The sequence below is a fragment of the Callithrix jacchus genome, chromosome 17, assembly GCF_049354715.1.
Source record: "Callithrix jacchus isolate 240 chromosome 17, calJac240_pri, whole genome shotgun sequence".
Taxonomy (NCBI): Eukaryota; Metazoa; Chordata; class Mammalia; order Primates; family Cebidae; genus Callithrix; species Callithrix jacchus.
Genome location: NC_133518.1, coordinates 42,790,203 through 42,804,261, shown reverse-complemented (window position 1 = coordinate 42,804,261; position 14,059 = coordinate 42,790,203). Strand labels below are relative to the sequence as shown.

Here is a 14,059-nt window from a genome sequence, read left to right as displayed (position 1 = left end):
GCCTGATTTCTTTTCTGTTTTCTTTCTTTCTTTTTGAGATGAAGTCTGGCTCTGTCACCCAGGCTGGAGTACAGTAGTGTGATCTTGGCTCACTGCAACCTCCACCTCCTGGGTTCAAGCTATTCTCCTGCCTCAGCTTCCCAAGTAGCTGGGACTACAGGTCTCCACCACCATGCCTGGCTAATTTTTGGATTTTAGTGGAGACAGGGTTTCACCATGTTGGCCAGGCTAGTCTCAAATTCCTGATCTCAGGTGATCCGCTCGCCTTGACCTCCCAAAGTGCTGGGATTACAGGTGTAAGCCACAGTGCCCAGACTGATTTCAAACTATACTATACGGCCATAGTTACCAAAACAGCATGATACTGGTATAAAAATAGACACATAGACCAATGGAACAGAATAGAGAATCCAGAAACAAACCCAAATACTTACAGCCAACTGATCTGCAACAAAGCAAACAAAACGTGAAGTGGGGAAAGGACACCCTTTTCAACAAACGATGCTAGCCACGTGTAGAAGAATGACACTGGATCCTTGTCTCTCATCTTATACAAAAATCAACTCAAGATGGATTAAGGACTCAAATCTAAGACCTGAAACTGTAACAATTCTAGAAGATAACATTGGGAAAACCCTTCTAGACATTGGTTTAGGGAAGGATTTCATGAACCCAAAAATAAAGAGAAATAGCTGGGACTTAATTAAACTAAAGAGCTTTTGCATGGCAAAAGGAATAGTCAGCAGAGTAAACAGACAACCCACAGAGTGGGAGAAAATTTTCGCAGTCTAGACATCTGACAAAGGACTAATATCCAGAATCTACAGTGAACTCAAAGAAATCAACAAGAACAAAACAAACAATCCCATCAAAAAGTAGCCTAAGGACGTAAATAGACGATTCTCAAAAGAAGATACACAGATGGCCAACAAACATATGAAAAAATGCTCAACATCAGTAACGATCAGGGAAATGCAAAGCAAAACCACAATGCGATACCACCTTACTCCTGCAAGAATGGCTATAATCAAAAAATCAAAACACAGTAGATGTTGGCATGGACGCAGTGAACAGGGGGCACTTCTACACTGCTGGTGGGAATGGAAACTAGTACAGTCACTAAGGAAAACAGTGTGGAAGTTCCTTAAATAACTAAAAGTAGAACTACCATTTGATCCAGCAATCCCACTACTGGATACCTACTGAGAGGAAAGTAAGTCATTATATGAAAAAGATGCTTGCACATGCATGTTTATAGCAGCAAAATTCACAATTGCAAAAACATAGAACCAACCCAAATGCTTATCAGTCAATGAGCGGATAAAGAAACTGTGATCCACATATACGATGAGATACTACTCAGCTATAAAAAAGAATGAATTAACGGCATTCACAGCGACCTGGATGAGACTGGAGACTATTATTCTAAGTGAAGTAACTCAAGAATGGAAAACCAAACGTCATATGTCCTCACTCATAAGTGGCAGCTAAGCTATGAGGATGCAAAGGTATACAAATGGCACAATGGGCCAGGTGTGGTGGTTCAAGCCTGTAATCCCAACACTTTGGGAGGCCAAGGTGGGTGGATCACCTGAGGTCAGGAGTTTGAGACCAGCCTGACCAACATGGAGAAACCCTGTCTCTACTAAAAATACAAAAAATTAGCAGAGCATGGTGGCACATGCCTGTAATCTCAGCTACTCGGGAGGCTGAGGCAGGAAAATGGCTTGAACACAGGAGGTGGAGGCTGCAGTGAGCCGAGATCCTGCCATTACACTCCAGCCTGGGCAACAAGAGTGAAACTCCATCTCAAAAAAAAAAAAAAAAAAGAGAGACTACAAATAGGGTTCAGTGTATACAGATCAGGTGATGGGTACAGCAAAATCTCACAAATCACCACTAAAGAACTTTTTCATGTAACTAAATACCACCTATCCCAAATAACCTACAGAAATAAAAAAAGGAAAGACTTAGGTGGGGAAGGATTTAAATGAGGAAGAAGGGCCTTAATGCAAGCCGTGAGCCTGCAGGTTTAGGTAAAACCAGAGGATGTGGGTAGGGCGGCCCTTAGCAAGAGGAGCAGGTCATAGTAAGGAAGAATTTGCATGTCAGGTGAAGAGTTTGTACTTGACCCCAGTAGACACTGGGACCCATTGAAGTCTTTTGTTTCCCAAGGAACTCTTTGCCTCAAATCCTTTTGTTCTAATATTATACTTATTGTATAGCTTCCTTTCAGGGCAGACTTTCCAGATTTTCATGCTTTCCAGAGTTTACAAAGCAAATTAAAAAACAACTTCCCACATTGGACAGTTGTTTTTGCTATCATAAAGTGTTTGAAGGGTGAGTTTGGTCTTTGGTAGAAGAGTTCTACTTGTTTCAAAGTAAAGGTTCAGATCGAGCTGATCTACATCAGCCTCTTGGGTGACAAGTTCAGATGGTTTCCATTTGGCTCTAATTGGAAACAGTCAAACGATTTCCATGCCAGCCTCTTTGTGAACAAGAGGCTTTTGGCCTGCCGCTTGGAAAGTTGTCCCCATGATGCCATTGAGGCAAAATCCCCATTTGGAAACCTGATGCCCATTATTATTCCTCTCATTTGGAGTGATAAGAACGTTTGGAGCAATCGTTACAAGAACGTGACAGTTTTACATTGAGCAACCATTTATAAGTTGATGAAGGAAGCAAAATATCTTCTTTCTATGCTTGCAGGAGTTAAAGATTTTTGTCCAGATCAGTCTTGACTCAGTGCATCCCTGACGATGAAGAGTTATTAGAACAGGGGTTCTCAAATTTCAGCAGCCTCAGAGATACCCAGCCGGCTTGTTAAAACACAGATTGCTGGCGCCACCCCCCAGATCCCGAGTGACTAGGTCTGAGTAAGGCTGGAGAGTATGCATTTCTATCCAGTTTCTGGGGTGCTGATGCTGCTGGTCCAAGGGTCACATTTTGAGAACCACTGTTTTGGGCTTGAAAAAATCAGATTGTCTGCTCTTGATTTATTTTGCACAATGAAGAAAATCAGAGAGCAGACTGAGGCTCCTAGATGCCTCTTCTCTGCTCTGAAAACCACAGAACAGACAAAACCCAGTCCCATTTCTGTTCTGGCTTCTCTGTCATCTTCTCTACTCAGTGGGGCCACCTCTGAACCCAATGGCTCTCTGTACCACAGGGATACAGGAACTAAGAATCGTGGGCCTGGAAGTTGATTGGTGTTCAAGTGGGTGTGTCTAGCTCGGTCTATGCCTAGTCACAAACCTGTGAGGTCCGTGAATAGACAGAAGATAGCTGATGAATGGAAGTCACTGTAATGTCACCAGGAATAGCCAACCTCAGTTTAGATGGTTTCTCTGAGCCCCATTCAGCCAGTGCTGCCTTGTTGCCTCAGGTCCCAAAAGTTCTTGAAAGACCCAGTGAGGACTTGGGGGTATCCTGTCACCTGTGCCTGTTCTGCTCCCAGCCCAAGCCCCACAGACAGCTTCCAGGGCTGTTTCAATTTAGGAGGATTTAGGACAGGGAGAGCTGGTGAGTGACTTAGGCATGTACATGGGGCAAAAATCCAACCATACAATGGTATGTCCACAAACTTGCAACTGATCAGAACTTTACTACAGTGTCATGCCATCCAAGTGGCAAATACACTTCCCCAAATAGGGTATTGTTGCTTATATCATAGCCACCGTCCTCAGAAGTATCAGTGGCATTAAGGAATACAAAGACCAAGTTCAAAAGTCAAGATGTAATCTTCAACAGAGCTTTATTAGTTCCGAAACAGGAAATTGCCAGTTATAATCCTGAAATTATTTTATCTGGGGCTTCATCCTGGGGTGACAGCTAAACAATGGAAACCTTTATAGAAAGGTCCCAAGGCCCAAGGTGTGAATCATCAAACTCTAGTTACATTTTGCCCTTTTAAGACCTACAATCACACAAACAGAGTTTATGTTCTGGTTTCTAAAACTAGGACTTACACAGAAAATTACACACGTTCCCTATTGATGGAAAAAAGCTATTTTTAACAAGTTAAACAAAATAATTCAACCACAAGGAGAAGGTCCTACCAGGGCCTGGCATTCACAAATGAACATTTGAATAGTGGTTAAGCAGAACAATTTGATGCCCCCAGAATGTAGGATGCCCACCTGTTCTGGTGGTCCCAGAAGAGGCCAACGGGTGAAGCATATAGAGAGCCTCTTTGGGGGATGCTGGTTCCATGAAAATTTACACTTGACCTTTGGGTACTGGCCCATTTAGGAAACAAGGCTCTCGTTGGAAGGAATGAGAAGAGGTTTGTCAGCTGTGTAAGAGAGAAGGTTCCGGGCAGAGGGACTGCATGAGAAAAAGCTCAGAAGAGGAAGGTGTGTGGCGTCACATCTGGAGGTGTGATGTTTGCCGCAGAGCAGTCACTAGGAAAGTGGCTGGAAACGTGACTAAAAAGGCCAGTGGACCCACATGACAGAAGGCCATGAATGCTGAGTTTAGGAGTTAGATTTTCTCCTGTGTGCAAAGGGGGAGCCACAGTGGTTTTGAAGCAGGATGGTAGCATCGTGAGAGCTGGGTTTTTGAAAAGTATCTTGGGCAGTTTTGCAGAATATGCTTTAGAGAGAGTACTAGCTAGAGGATGGGAGACTAGTTATAAGGCTTTTGTTTTAGTTTAAATGCATTTTATTTTTAGACAACCTACATGACACATTTTTTTCTTAAAAAAAAAAAAAAAAAAGGCCGGGCGCGGTGGCTCAAGCCTGTAATCCCAGCACTTTGAGAGACCAAGGCAGGTGGATCACGAGATCAAGAGATCGAGACCATCCTGGTCAACATGGTGAAACCCTGTCTCTACTAAAAATACAAAAAAAAGTTAGCTGGGCGTGGTGGCTCGTGCCTGTAATCCCAGCTACTCAGGAGGCTGAGGCAGGAGAATTGCCTGAACCCAGGAGGTGGAGGTTGCAGTGAGCTGAGATCACGCCCTTGCACTCCAGCCTGGGTAACAAGAGTGAAACTCCATCTCAAAAAAAAAAAGAAACAAAAACAAAGCCTCCACTCCTCCTAAATCACAGTCGAAATAAATGAAGGGCCCATTTATCTTAAGACATAGTGTTTTGAGGATGACAAGCAGCAGCCATTTATGATGACAGGTGATAGATTCAAAGTAATTGCCAAATCTGTTAATATTTTCCCATTTCTAAACCATTGTTAAAGAAAATCACATACATCTTCATGGTAGTTCAGTTGAGCAACCATGCCATCTGGATTCATGTTTTCATCAAAAAATAACTGGTAGTTTTTTTAATTAGCAGGGATTTTTAAATTGCTTGATTTGCTCTGCAGCCCTGTCATAAAAAGTTTTACTCCTTCTGATCTCTCTTCTTCAAATTCACCTTTCACTGATTTCATGTCGTCTTTAAAGTACTTCTTTTTTTTGTTTATTTTCTTCTCGAGATAGAATCTCACTGTGTGGACCAGGCTGAAGTGCAGTGGTGTGATCGTGGCTCACTGTAACCTTGACCTCCCGGGCTCAAGGAATCCACCCACCTCAGCCTCCCAAGTAGCTGGGACCAGAGGTGTGATCACCATGGCCAGCTTTTTTTTTTTTTTTTTTGTACAGACTGGGGCTCTTTATGTTGCTCATGCTGGTCTCAAATTCATAGGCTTAAGCAATCCTCTCACCTCAGCTCCCAAAGTGCTGGGATGACAGGCATGAACCACTGTGTGGACCCGCTGATGTACTTATAGGCTTCCTCTGAGAAGCTGTTTTCCTGCAAGTGATGGTTCATGACAATATCAACACCAGTGATCCCCATGCTTTGGGTACCTTTGCCCTGCGGACCTTCAGAGAAGGCATTTCCACCAATGAGCCGTTCCTCTCTGTCCTGTTGTTTATCCTCCCCTCCACCATCAGGCACAGTCTATCCACGATCTCCCAGATCTCATCAACGTCAGAGCGCTTCTCATCGTGTCTGACAAGGTCCACTGAAGGAGTGGTGCTGGGAGTCAAGGATGAGAGGGGAGCAGTAGGAAAAGCAGGAAGCTTTTACACTGGTTCAGGCAAGAGAAGATAAAGTGAGGCTACAGTGATAGAAAGATGGAGTCTCGATACGTTTAGAAGGGAGAGAATTGATAGGACCTAGTAGCCAGTTCAGAGAGGGTGGTGAGAAAGATTCCAAAGTCCAGGACAACTGGGGAAGCTTGGCAATTGGCCAAAGAGAAAATGAGAGGAAGCAGAAGGCTGGGTGGGTCTCCTGGATCTGTGGAGTGGCTTCCAGGGAAGGCATGCCATTGTCCTCCTGACCCAGGGAGACAGTGATAGAAGGGAGGACACCTTGCACATGAACATTCTTCACCAGGTGGCTCCCAGTCCAGTGTTTCGGTGACTTATGAAATCCAGAGATGATGCTGGTAAGCGAGGCAGTGAAACTGTGTACTACATGTCTCAAACACCGCTATTTCACAACGTTTCCCAGCCATCCTCACAGTACTCCTAAGAGATGGGTATTATAATCTCTATTTTGCCAGAGAAAATTAGGGTTCAGAGAAGTCAAATGACTTTCCAAGGAGTCTCATAGCGTTTTCCAGAGAGAGGTTTTAAACCTGGAGATTCCATGTCTCACTACACCACACTGCCTCTTGGGCACAACCAGGCATAGCTGTGCCACTGCTGAGTTCTCCCAGACAGAGGGGGTAAATTCAAATGGTCATGTTGGTGAACTTGTTTTTGTTTCAAAGTAAAGAAATGTAAGATTAGGTAAAAATGGGTTGCAGGTGAATACAGCTTGGGTGTATCAAGTATTACCAGGGCCTGAGTACATACCCACCCTTACTCCAAGGAATTTGTTTTCAACCTAGAGAAAAGAATTCAGTTTTGCTGGAACTTGGCGAAAGCCCTGGAGCAGGAAGTTTCTGTCATGAGCAATGCCAGCCTTCCTGCTGTCTAACAGGGCCTCTGTAACTCATTAGACGTCTAGCTTCTAGAGAGTGGTTTACAGTAGCATTTTCCAAACTGGTTAGTTTTCATGAGCAGAGATGACATTGTGACCTGTCTTAACAACTGGAGGGAGATTTTGATTGTTTTTTTTTCGTAGGAGTGCAATTGTACCAGGCCAATCACAGGCCTGGAACTCGTTCCTCTACAAGGGCACACGTTTGTGCCACACTGGCTAAGTTGGGGATGTAGATGGCTAACACCATGTCTTTCCTTGCAAAGCTGAGCAGCTGTAAAGGAATTCAGCTTTTGGCCTTTGGCCTTGGCTCCACTGGCCACTGCTGCTTTCTGTCATGCCAGAAGGGGACAAAAAGAAATGGATGCCACATGTGATCAGTATCCACATCGTTCATCCTTCTAGGCAGTCAACTTACGTTTTCAAAGGCATTTTTGTTTGTAAAGAAATTTTACAAATGAAAAAGCATATTTCATTCTGTTCACAAGTGGTCTCAAGGCATTATTAGCAACACTGTACTTGGAAAAGCACTGAACAGTGAGATAAAGTTTCCATAACATGATTGCACTTTATACTCTATTAGTCATTGATTCATTCAACAAATATTTATGAAATACCTACCGTGTGCTAGATACCATTCTAGTGTGAATAATGTACCACTGTTATTCATGACAGCTGTTTTTGCTCTCCTCCCATGCCTAGGATATAAGGACAAATAAGATTTAGACAAGTTAGGCTTCTCCCTAATAAAACCAAAGGATGGGCCAGTGTTCATCCCTCCAACTGTGTTCTGAAGGAAAATAAATCCTGCCTATTTCTTTCCCTTTTTTTTTTTTTGAGACAGAGTCTTGCACACCTAGACTGTGCACTGGCGTGATCTCAGCTCATTGCAACATTTGCCTCTGGGTTCAAGGTATTGTCCTGCCTCAGTCTCCCAAGTAGCTGGGACTGCAGGCTCCCAAGTAGCCATAACACCCAGCTAATTTTTGTATTTTTATTAGAGGTGGGTTATACCATGTTGGCCAGGCTGTTCTCGAACTCCTGACCTCAAGTCATCTGCCCGCCTCGGCCTCCCAAAGTGCTGGGATTACAGGCGTGAGCCACCACACCCGGCCAATCCTGTGTATTTCATCCAGCAATCCAGCAGATTAGATTCATGTCTAAAGAAACCAACCAAATCCTTTTTTTTTTTTAAAGCATACTTTCTACTCTTTTTCCCCACCTGGCAACCTAGGAAGGCCTGATGTCCGCATTTATCTCCTTTTCCTGAAAAGTAAGTTTTCCCTCCAGGCTTGAAAATTTAATGCTTGATTCTCCTTGACGCTGCTCTCTTCCTTGCTCTAACCGTGCTAGTTGACGTTCACTTAATGTCAGCTTTATAAGGGCAAGGATTTTTGTCTCTTTTGTTCTCTGCTGGATCTCTGGCACCTACACCACTGCCTGACACATAACAGGAGCTTGAAAATATTTGGTAAATACTGAAGGAATTCAAGTCTTGTCTAGCCCCAGGGTTAGGCTCTCAAGTCAGCATGGTGGACAAAACGAGTGTAGAGTTAAATGATTCTTTAAAATTCCACAAATTACCCATGTATTATAATATCTAGGCATATTGTCTCTATGTCCCCACACAATTTCTTCCCCAGTTTTGGAACACATCGCTTGGTCTTTCTTCAGCTGGGTCCAGATGAAGTAGTTGGTTAGTGTTTAGGGGGTGCATATAACTTTAAACACTTGTGGGCCCCAGAAAAGATTTGCATTTGGGACTGCAGATTCCAGCTTCCCATCTTATACTTACTGAGTGGATGAGTCTGCATTGTGCCCACAATTATTTCTCTTCTATCCATCCCCCCTGTATTTTTCTTTGCCAACCTCCTAAACTCGAACTGACATAAATTAAATGTGGACCTGATGTTGTTCCCCAGGATTGACAATAGACTCTTTACAACAGCTGTGTAGACTGACAAACGTGAACCAACCCCAGGATCTGACCCCAGTCATGAATTCTACAGAGGCAGGATGGTCCTTTCTCCTTCAGATTTTCTCTTTTAGAGCTCAAAAAAGTAAGAGCTTTTCAGGCTCCTTTGAAGGGCTGAATTCCTTCATAAAAACTATCACTTCCCCTAGATCAGTGGGCAACTCATTCATCTTCCTTCAGGAAATTTCTAGAGACATCAGTTTTCCTCTTCAAAGTAAAGGCAACAATCTAAATCTTAGATGGAATTTCCTGTCATGCAGCGTAATTTTGGGCTTCTTGTTCTAAAGAAGGAAGGATGCACTGAGGATAAAACAAGGACTTAAAATGATTTACAGTATTTCCCTGACTCTATTGCACAATGCATCTACGCACACTAGTCCAGTAAAGTACAATCTAAAAGAATAAAGTCAGCCTGGCTGGTGATAAACAGGGGAACCATTTCCTAAAAATAATAAAATGCTCTGATTTTCTTATAGGAATCAAGAAGAAAATTGAAGGTCTGATGGAAGCTGGTCCTTGGTTAGTGAAGTTGCATTTGCAGATAATGGCATAGATGGAAGAGGAAACGAAGGAGAAATGGTTTGTTGGAATTCATTCAAACTTTAACACGGTAAGTAGCAAGTTAAGAGGCTTTATTTGTTCACCTTCCAAAACTAAGTGCTTGAATTAAATCGTGGGAATAATTATTTAACTGTAGCTTTTAAGCAGTTTCCAGTGAGGTTTTTCAGCTCTGAGAGTCAAGCAGTGACCCAACCTTGTCTTGGTACCTGACGTGGCAAGTACTTGGTACTTGGTACCCAAGTTCAAGCAATTCCACTGCATCAGCCTCCCGAGTAGCTGGGATTACAGGCATGTGCCACCACACACAGCTAATTTCTTTTCTTTTTTTTTAATGGCAGAAACTTGTTCTGTTGCCCAGGCTGGAGTGCAGAGGCATACCTTGGCTCACTGCATCTCTGCCTTCCGGGTTCAAGTGATTCTCCTCTCTCAGGCTCCTGAGTACCTGGGATTATAGGTGCCCACCACCATGCCCAGGTTAAATCACTTATCTTTACCTAAATTTCCTCATTTGTAAAAAGGGGGATAATAATAGTGTCTAACACAAGAGACTGTTGCAGGGTTAAATGAGATTGTGTATGTAGGGGGCTCCAGCTAGCACCTTCCTACAAATTAGAAAAAGAGTTCCTCTGCACAGATGAATTAAGAAGGCACCACCTCCGGCCGATGAATCAGAGGAAGTTCCCCTTCCAGATCCATGCTTTGGGGCCCAGCATTTGCCAAGCAGAAGAACTCCGCTAGATTTCAGCCCCACTCTTCCTCTTGGAAGGCCCCTTTGTGCAGGGCACAAGCACTTAACCATGTGGGTGGCCCTGGCCACAGCTGGCATGTAATGAATGCTGCATCAGACCTTAGCTCATGTGAGGCAGCACGGTGTAGTGGTGAACTCCACGGCCTCTGGAGTCGACCTAGACGTAGAATTGTTGAGTTACGAAGTTTGTCCTCCTCACTTCCCGCCCTCCTTCTGCGGACCCTCTGTTCTGCCTTGAAGCTTCCCTGTTGTCCACTCATTTTGTCTGAAGACACTGCATACAACCAGGCAGTTCAGGAAGCCAAGGCTTGTCAAATCCTGACCAGGCAGACTGTTTCCTCAAGAGCAAGACCTTTGATAGAGAGAGTCTGGCAGGACCATTCTGCTCCGGCCTTGCATTCCAGCTGCTGAATTGGTGGAAAATATATACAATGAGCGAGAAAGTAGCCTCTTATTCAGTGTGGACCCTAAATGAAATTTCATACCCGCAGCCCCTGGTAAGGGCTTGAAATTGTTTTTTGATAGTCAAATAACTTTTTTCAGAGCAGAGGCCATGTGTTAAATTTCTCTTAATCGCTGCAGTGCCAGGTACATAACATGCTTGTAATAAGTATGCACTAAATACACCATCATCGGTATTGCATTTGCAAAATGCTTTCACAGAAACTGCTTCATTCTGTTTTCACTACAACCTTATGAAAGGCAGAACAGCCTTTTTCAGGCCAGTTTTGCAGATGAGGGAGGTGAAGGCACGTAGCCTGCTATGATCACATGATTTGACACATGATCTGGCAAGGGATTGAAGCTGACCAGGAGTCCAGGCCTTTGCCCAGATTTCTTATCCACTCATGATGCCAGCGAGTCCCAAAGACCAGTCGGCAGTCCAGTGCAAGGCCTGCACTTGAAGAAATTTCCCGTGTGGCACATGCCTGTAATTCCAGCTACTTGAGAGGCTGAGGCACAAGAATTGCTTGAACCCAGGAGATGGAGGTTGCAGTGAGCCAGGATTATGCCACTGCACTCCAGCCTGCATGACACAGCGAAATCCTGTCTCAAAAAAAAAAACTTCAATAGTCCTCAAAGAAATTACAACATAACAACAGTACAGTTTACTTTTCATAAAACTGAAGTTATCTGATTTAAAGAGCTATCTTCTATTTTCAGACTATGCCCTTCCTGATTTGATGTAAAAATGTTTGTTTACAGTGTTGATAGTTGTCATTTCTGGACATACTGAAAGTTACCAAACTTTTGTCTGTCCCTCTAAACTTCTGTACATTTGCTGGTATATGTGAAATCTAAACTAGGAAGTCGTGTATCACATCATACTGTATCTTTTGAGTAAATAAACAAATGAAGGATTTAAAGCAACCAAAAATCCTTATTCTATCAACTTTCCTAGAAGAAGTATCCAAACTGGAGAAATTCGATTGGTAAAAATTGGTTTCAGCATGTCTTTGGTCTCACACTGGGTGGGTTTGGGGTTGGAGGAGGAGTTTAAAAAGAGCTCATTCTCCAAAGTAACTGGATTGAGGTTCTTTAAATAACAGTGCTTGACATGATGCATGTGTTTGTGTGTGTGTGTGTGTGTGTGTGTGTTTGTGTGTGTGTGTGTATGTGAGATTTTCTTTCAACAGCCTGATCAAATACTCTGCCCACTTGAGGGAAAGTGACCTTGGAAACAACGTCCTAGGAGAAATGGCTGCTGCTGACATACCTGAAGCACTGAGATCCAGAAAGACAGGTAGAGTGTTTTCAGGCTGTGTGTTTCCCCTCCACCTGCCCACAGCTACTCACTTCTAAACGCTGTACTACCCACAACTTGCCCCGCTTTTTTCATTTAAGTAACTGGCCCAAACTATGTAATGACTAGGAACACTGTGACAGGCCAGCCATCATTCTGTCAATTTTCCCGATGATTTGCATGGAGCTCAAGAATTTCTAGGATGTCATATGTAGCCTTTGATCTAAGTGATGCATGTTTTTAGAGTGAAATTTTCTCTATTGCATTTTTTCTCTCTTGCTCCTTTCATCCTTGCCTGTTCTCCAAGAAATGCTTCTCCCACTCTCCATTCTCCCCTCAGCCCAACCTGCAGAGAGGTCTCCAGATGTCAATTGCAAAACTCAAGTCACAGCCCCCGTAAGATTCTGATGTGCCTTCTGGATCATCGAAGGATGATTAATTGTGATTGGCATAGGGAGAGCAGTAAGTCTTTTATGATCCTGCAATCTTTGAAAAGGAGAGCATCACGTGTGGAAGGAGCTGGTTCCTGTGGCCACTCCTGCCCTCTCCGTCGCCAGCATGCATGACCAGAATTAACGACGGCTGCTCATCCTGCTGATGCAGAGGAGGCAAAGAAATGTCATTTTAAATGAAGCTCCATGGAAGATTTTATAAACAGATTTGAAAATGCAAATTCAACCTTAAGAAAAGTAGAAAGAACTCAGGCTGGGCATAGTAGCTCACGCCTGTAATCCCAGCACTTTGGGAGGCCGAGGCAGGCGGATCACAAGTTTAGGAGTTTGAGACCAGCCTGGCCAATATGGTGAAACCCCATCTCTACTTAAAAAATACAAAAAAACTTAGTCAGGCGTGGTGGTGCATGCCTGTAATCCCAGCTATTCAAGAGGCTGAGGCAGGAAAATTGCTTGAACCTGGGAGGCGGACATTGCAGTGAGCTGAGGTCCCACTACTACACTCCAGCCTGGGCAACAGAGCAAGACTCAGTCTCAAAAAAAAATAAGAAAGAAAAGGAAAAAGAACTCTTGGTGTGTTACTGGGCAGGTCAAGTGGAAAGAATTAAGTAGTTCAAGCCTCGGTCTTTACCATTTCCTCAGAATGGTCTTAGAGACATGGCAAAATCATAGATTGCATTTTTCTTTTAATGCTCTAGAGTATTAGAGAGAATAATTATAATGGCATTACTGTCCATTGTATTGACATGTTTAAAACTAAAACGGCTACATTTTTAAACAGCCAATCAAGTGGTTCCATGATGTTTAAATTATCCCTTCATTTTAGAGAAACAGAACATGGAACACTTTGTATTCCATTAAAGTTGAATTCAAATTCAGCAGAGTTACTCTGTTAAATTTAGTTCAAAAATAGCTTTAAGCTTGATAAACCAAAGGCAGGTTAATGCTTTCATTTTGTCTTTCCTGGCACCACAGTAACTTTTTCGTTATACACTGAGGGAGAAGATGTTACAAGACAGCAGGCAGTCTTGTGACCATGACTGTACTGAGTGCTAATGACAATCAGTCTCAGATGACTGGGAGGAGGATTATTATCTCTCAGTATGTACTGGAGCTGGAGAACATCATGCTTTGCTTAGTAAATGTTTTAATTTGCACAAATGAGAAGATAATTATGAAATACCCACCTGAAAGTACAAATACTCATTTAGAAGGCATTAAAAAGTAATTTTCAAGTATAGTAATATATATTATGAGTAGCCTTAATGCAGCCTCTCTTGAGCTGAAATAATTATGGGTGTTTCTGATGGAACACTTCAATTAGATTGTTAGTTTGAACACCGAGAAGGTTCCTCAAAACAGGGTTAACTGGTTGGGTTCTATAGGGAAAATGTCTTCCCATTTAGCCCTAATGGCATCATTTTAAACATTAAAAGCAATTAGTGATATTAGTGATTATAGAACTAATGTTCTTCAATTTATTGTTTCTTAACATTTGCAAGTTAACAAGCTAATTTCTAAATCTAATTCTAATTCGTTCATGAAATCCAAATTAACAGTCTGAGGTCACTTATTTGCCTAGCAAGGAGATCTTAACAACCTGCCTTTAATGATGGAATAGGCCCAATGAAATCTTCCTCAGACACATTA

General features: G+C 42.9%; 1 long non-coding RNA gene across 1 annotated transcript in view; it reads left to right on the top strand.

Moving 5' to 3' along the window:
• LOC103788806 (uncharacterized) overlaps window positions 1–14,059 on the top strand; it is a 20,814-nt gene extending 6,755 nt beyond the window's left edge. The window contains exons 3-5 of the long non-coding RNA XR_614832.5: window positions 9,381–9,514; window positions 11,851–11,957; window positions 12,298–14,059. This is a non-coding gene — a long non-coding RNA (uncharacterized LOC103788806). The remainder of the gene's footprint in view (window positions 1–9,380; window positions 9,515–11,850; window positions 11,958–12,297) is intronic.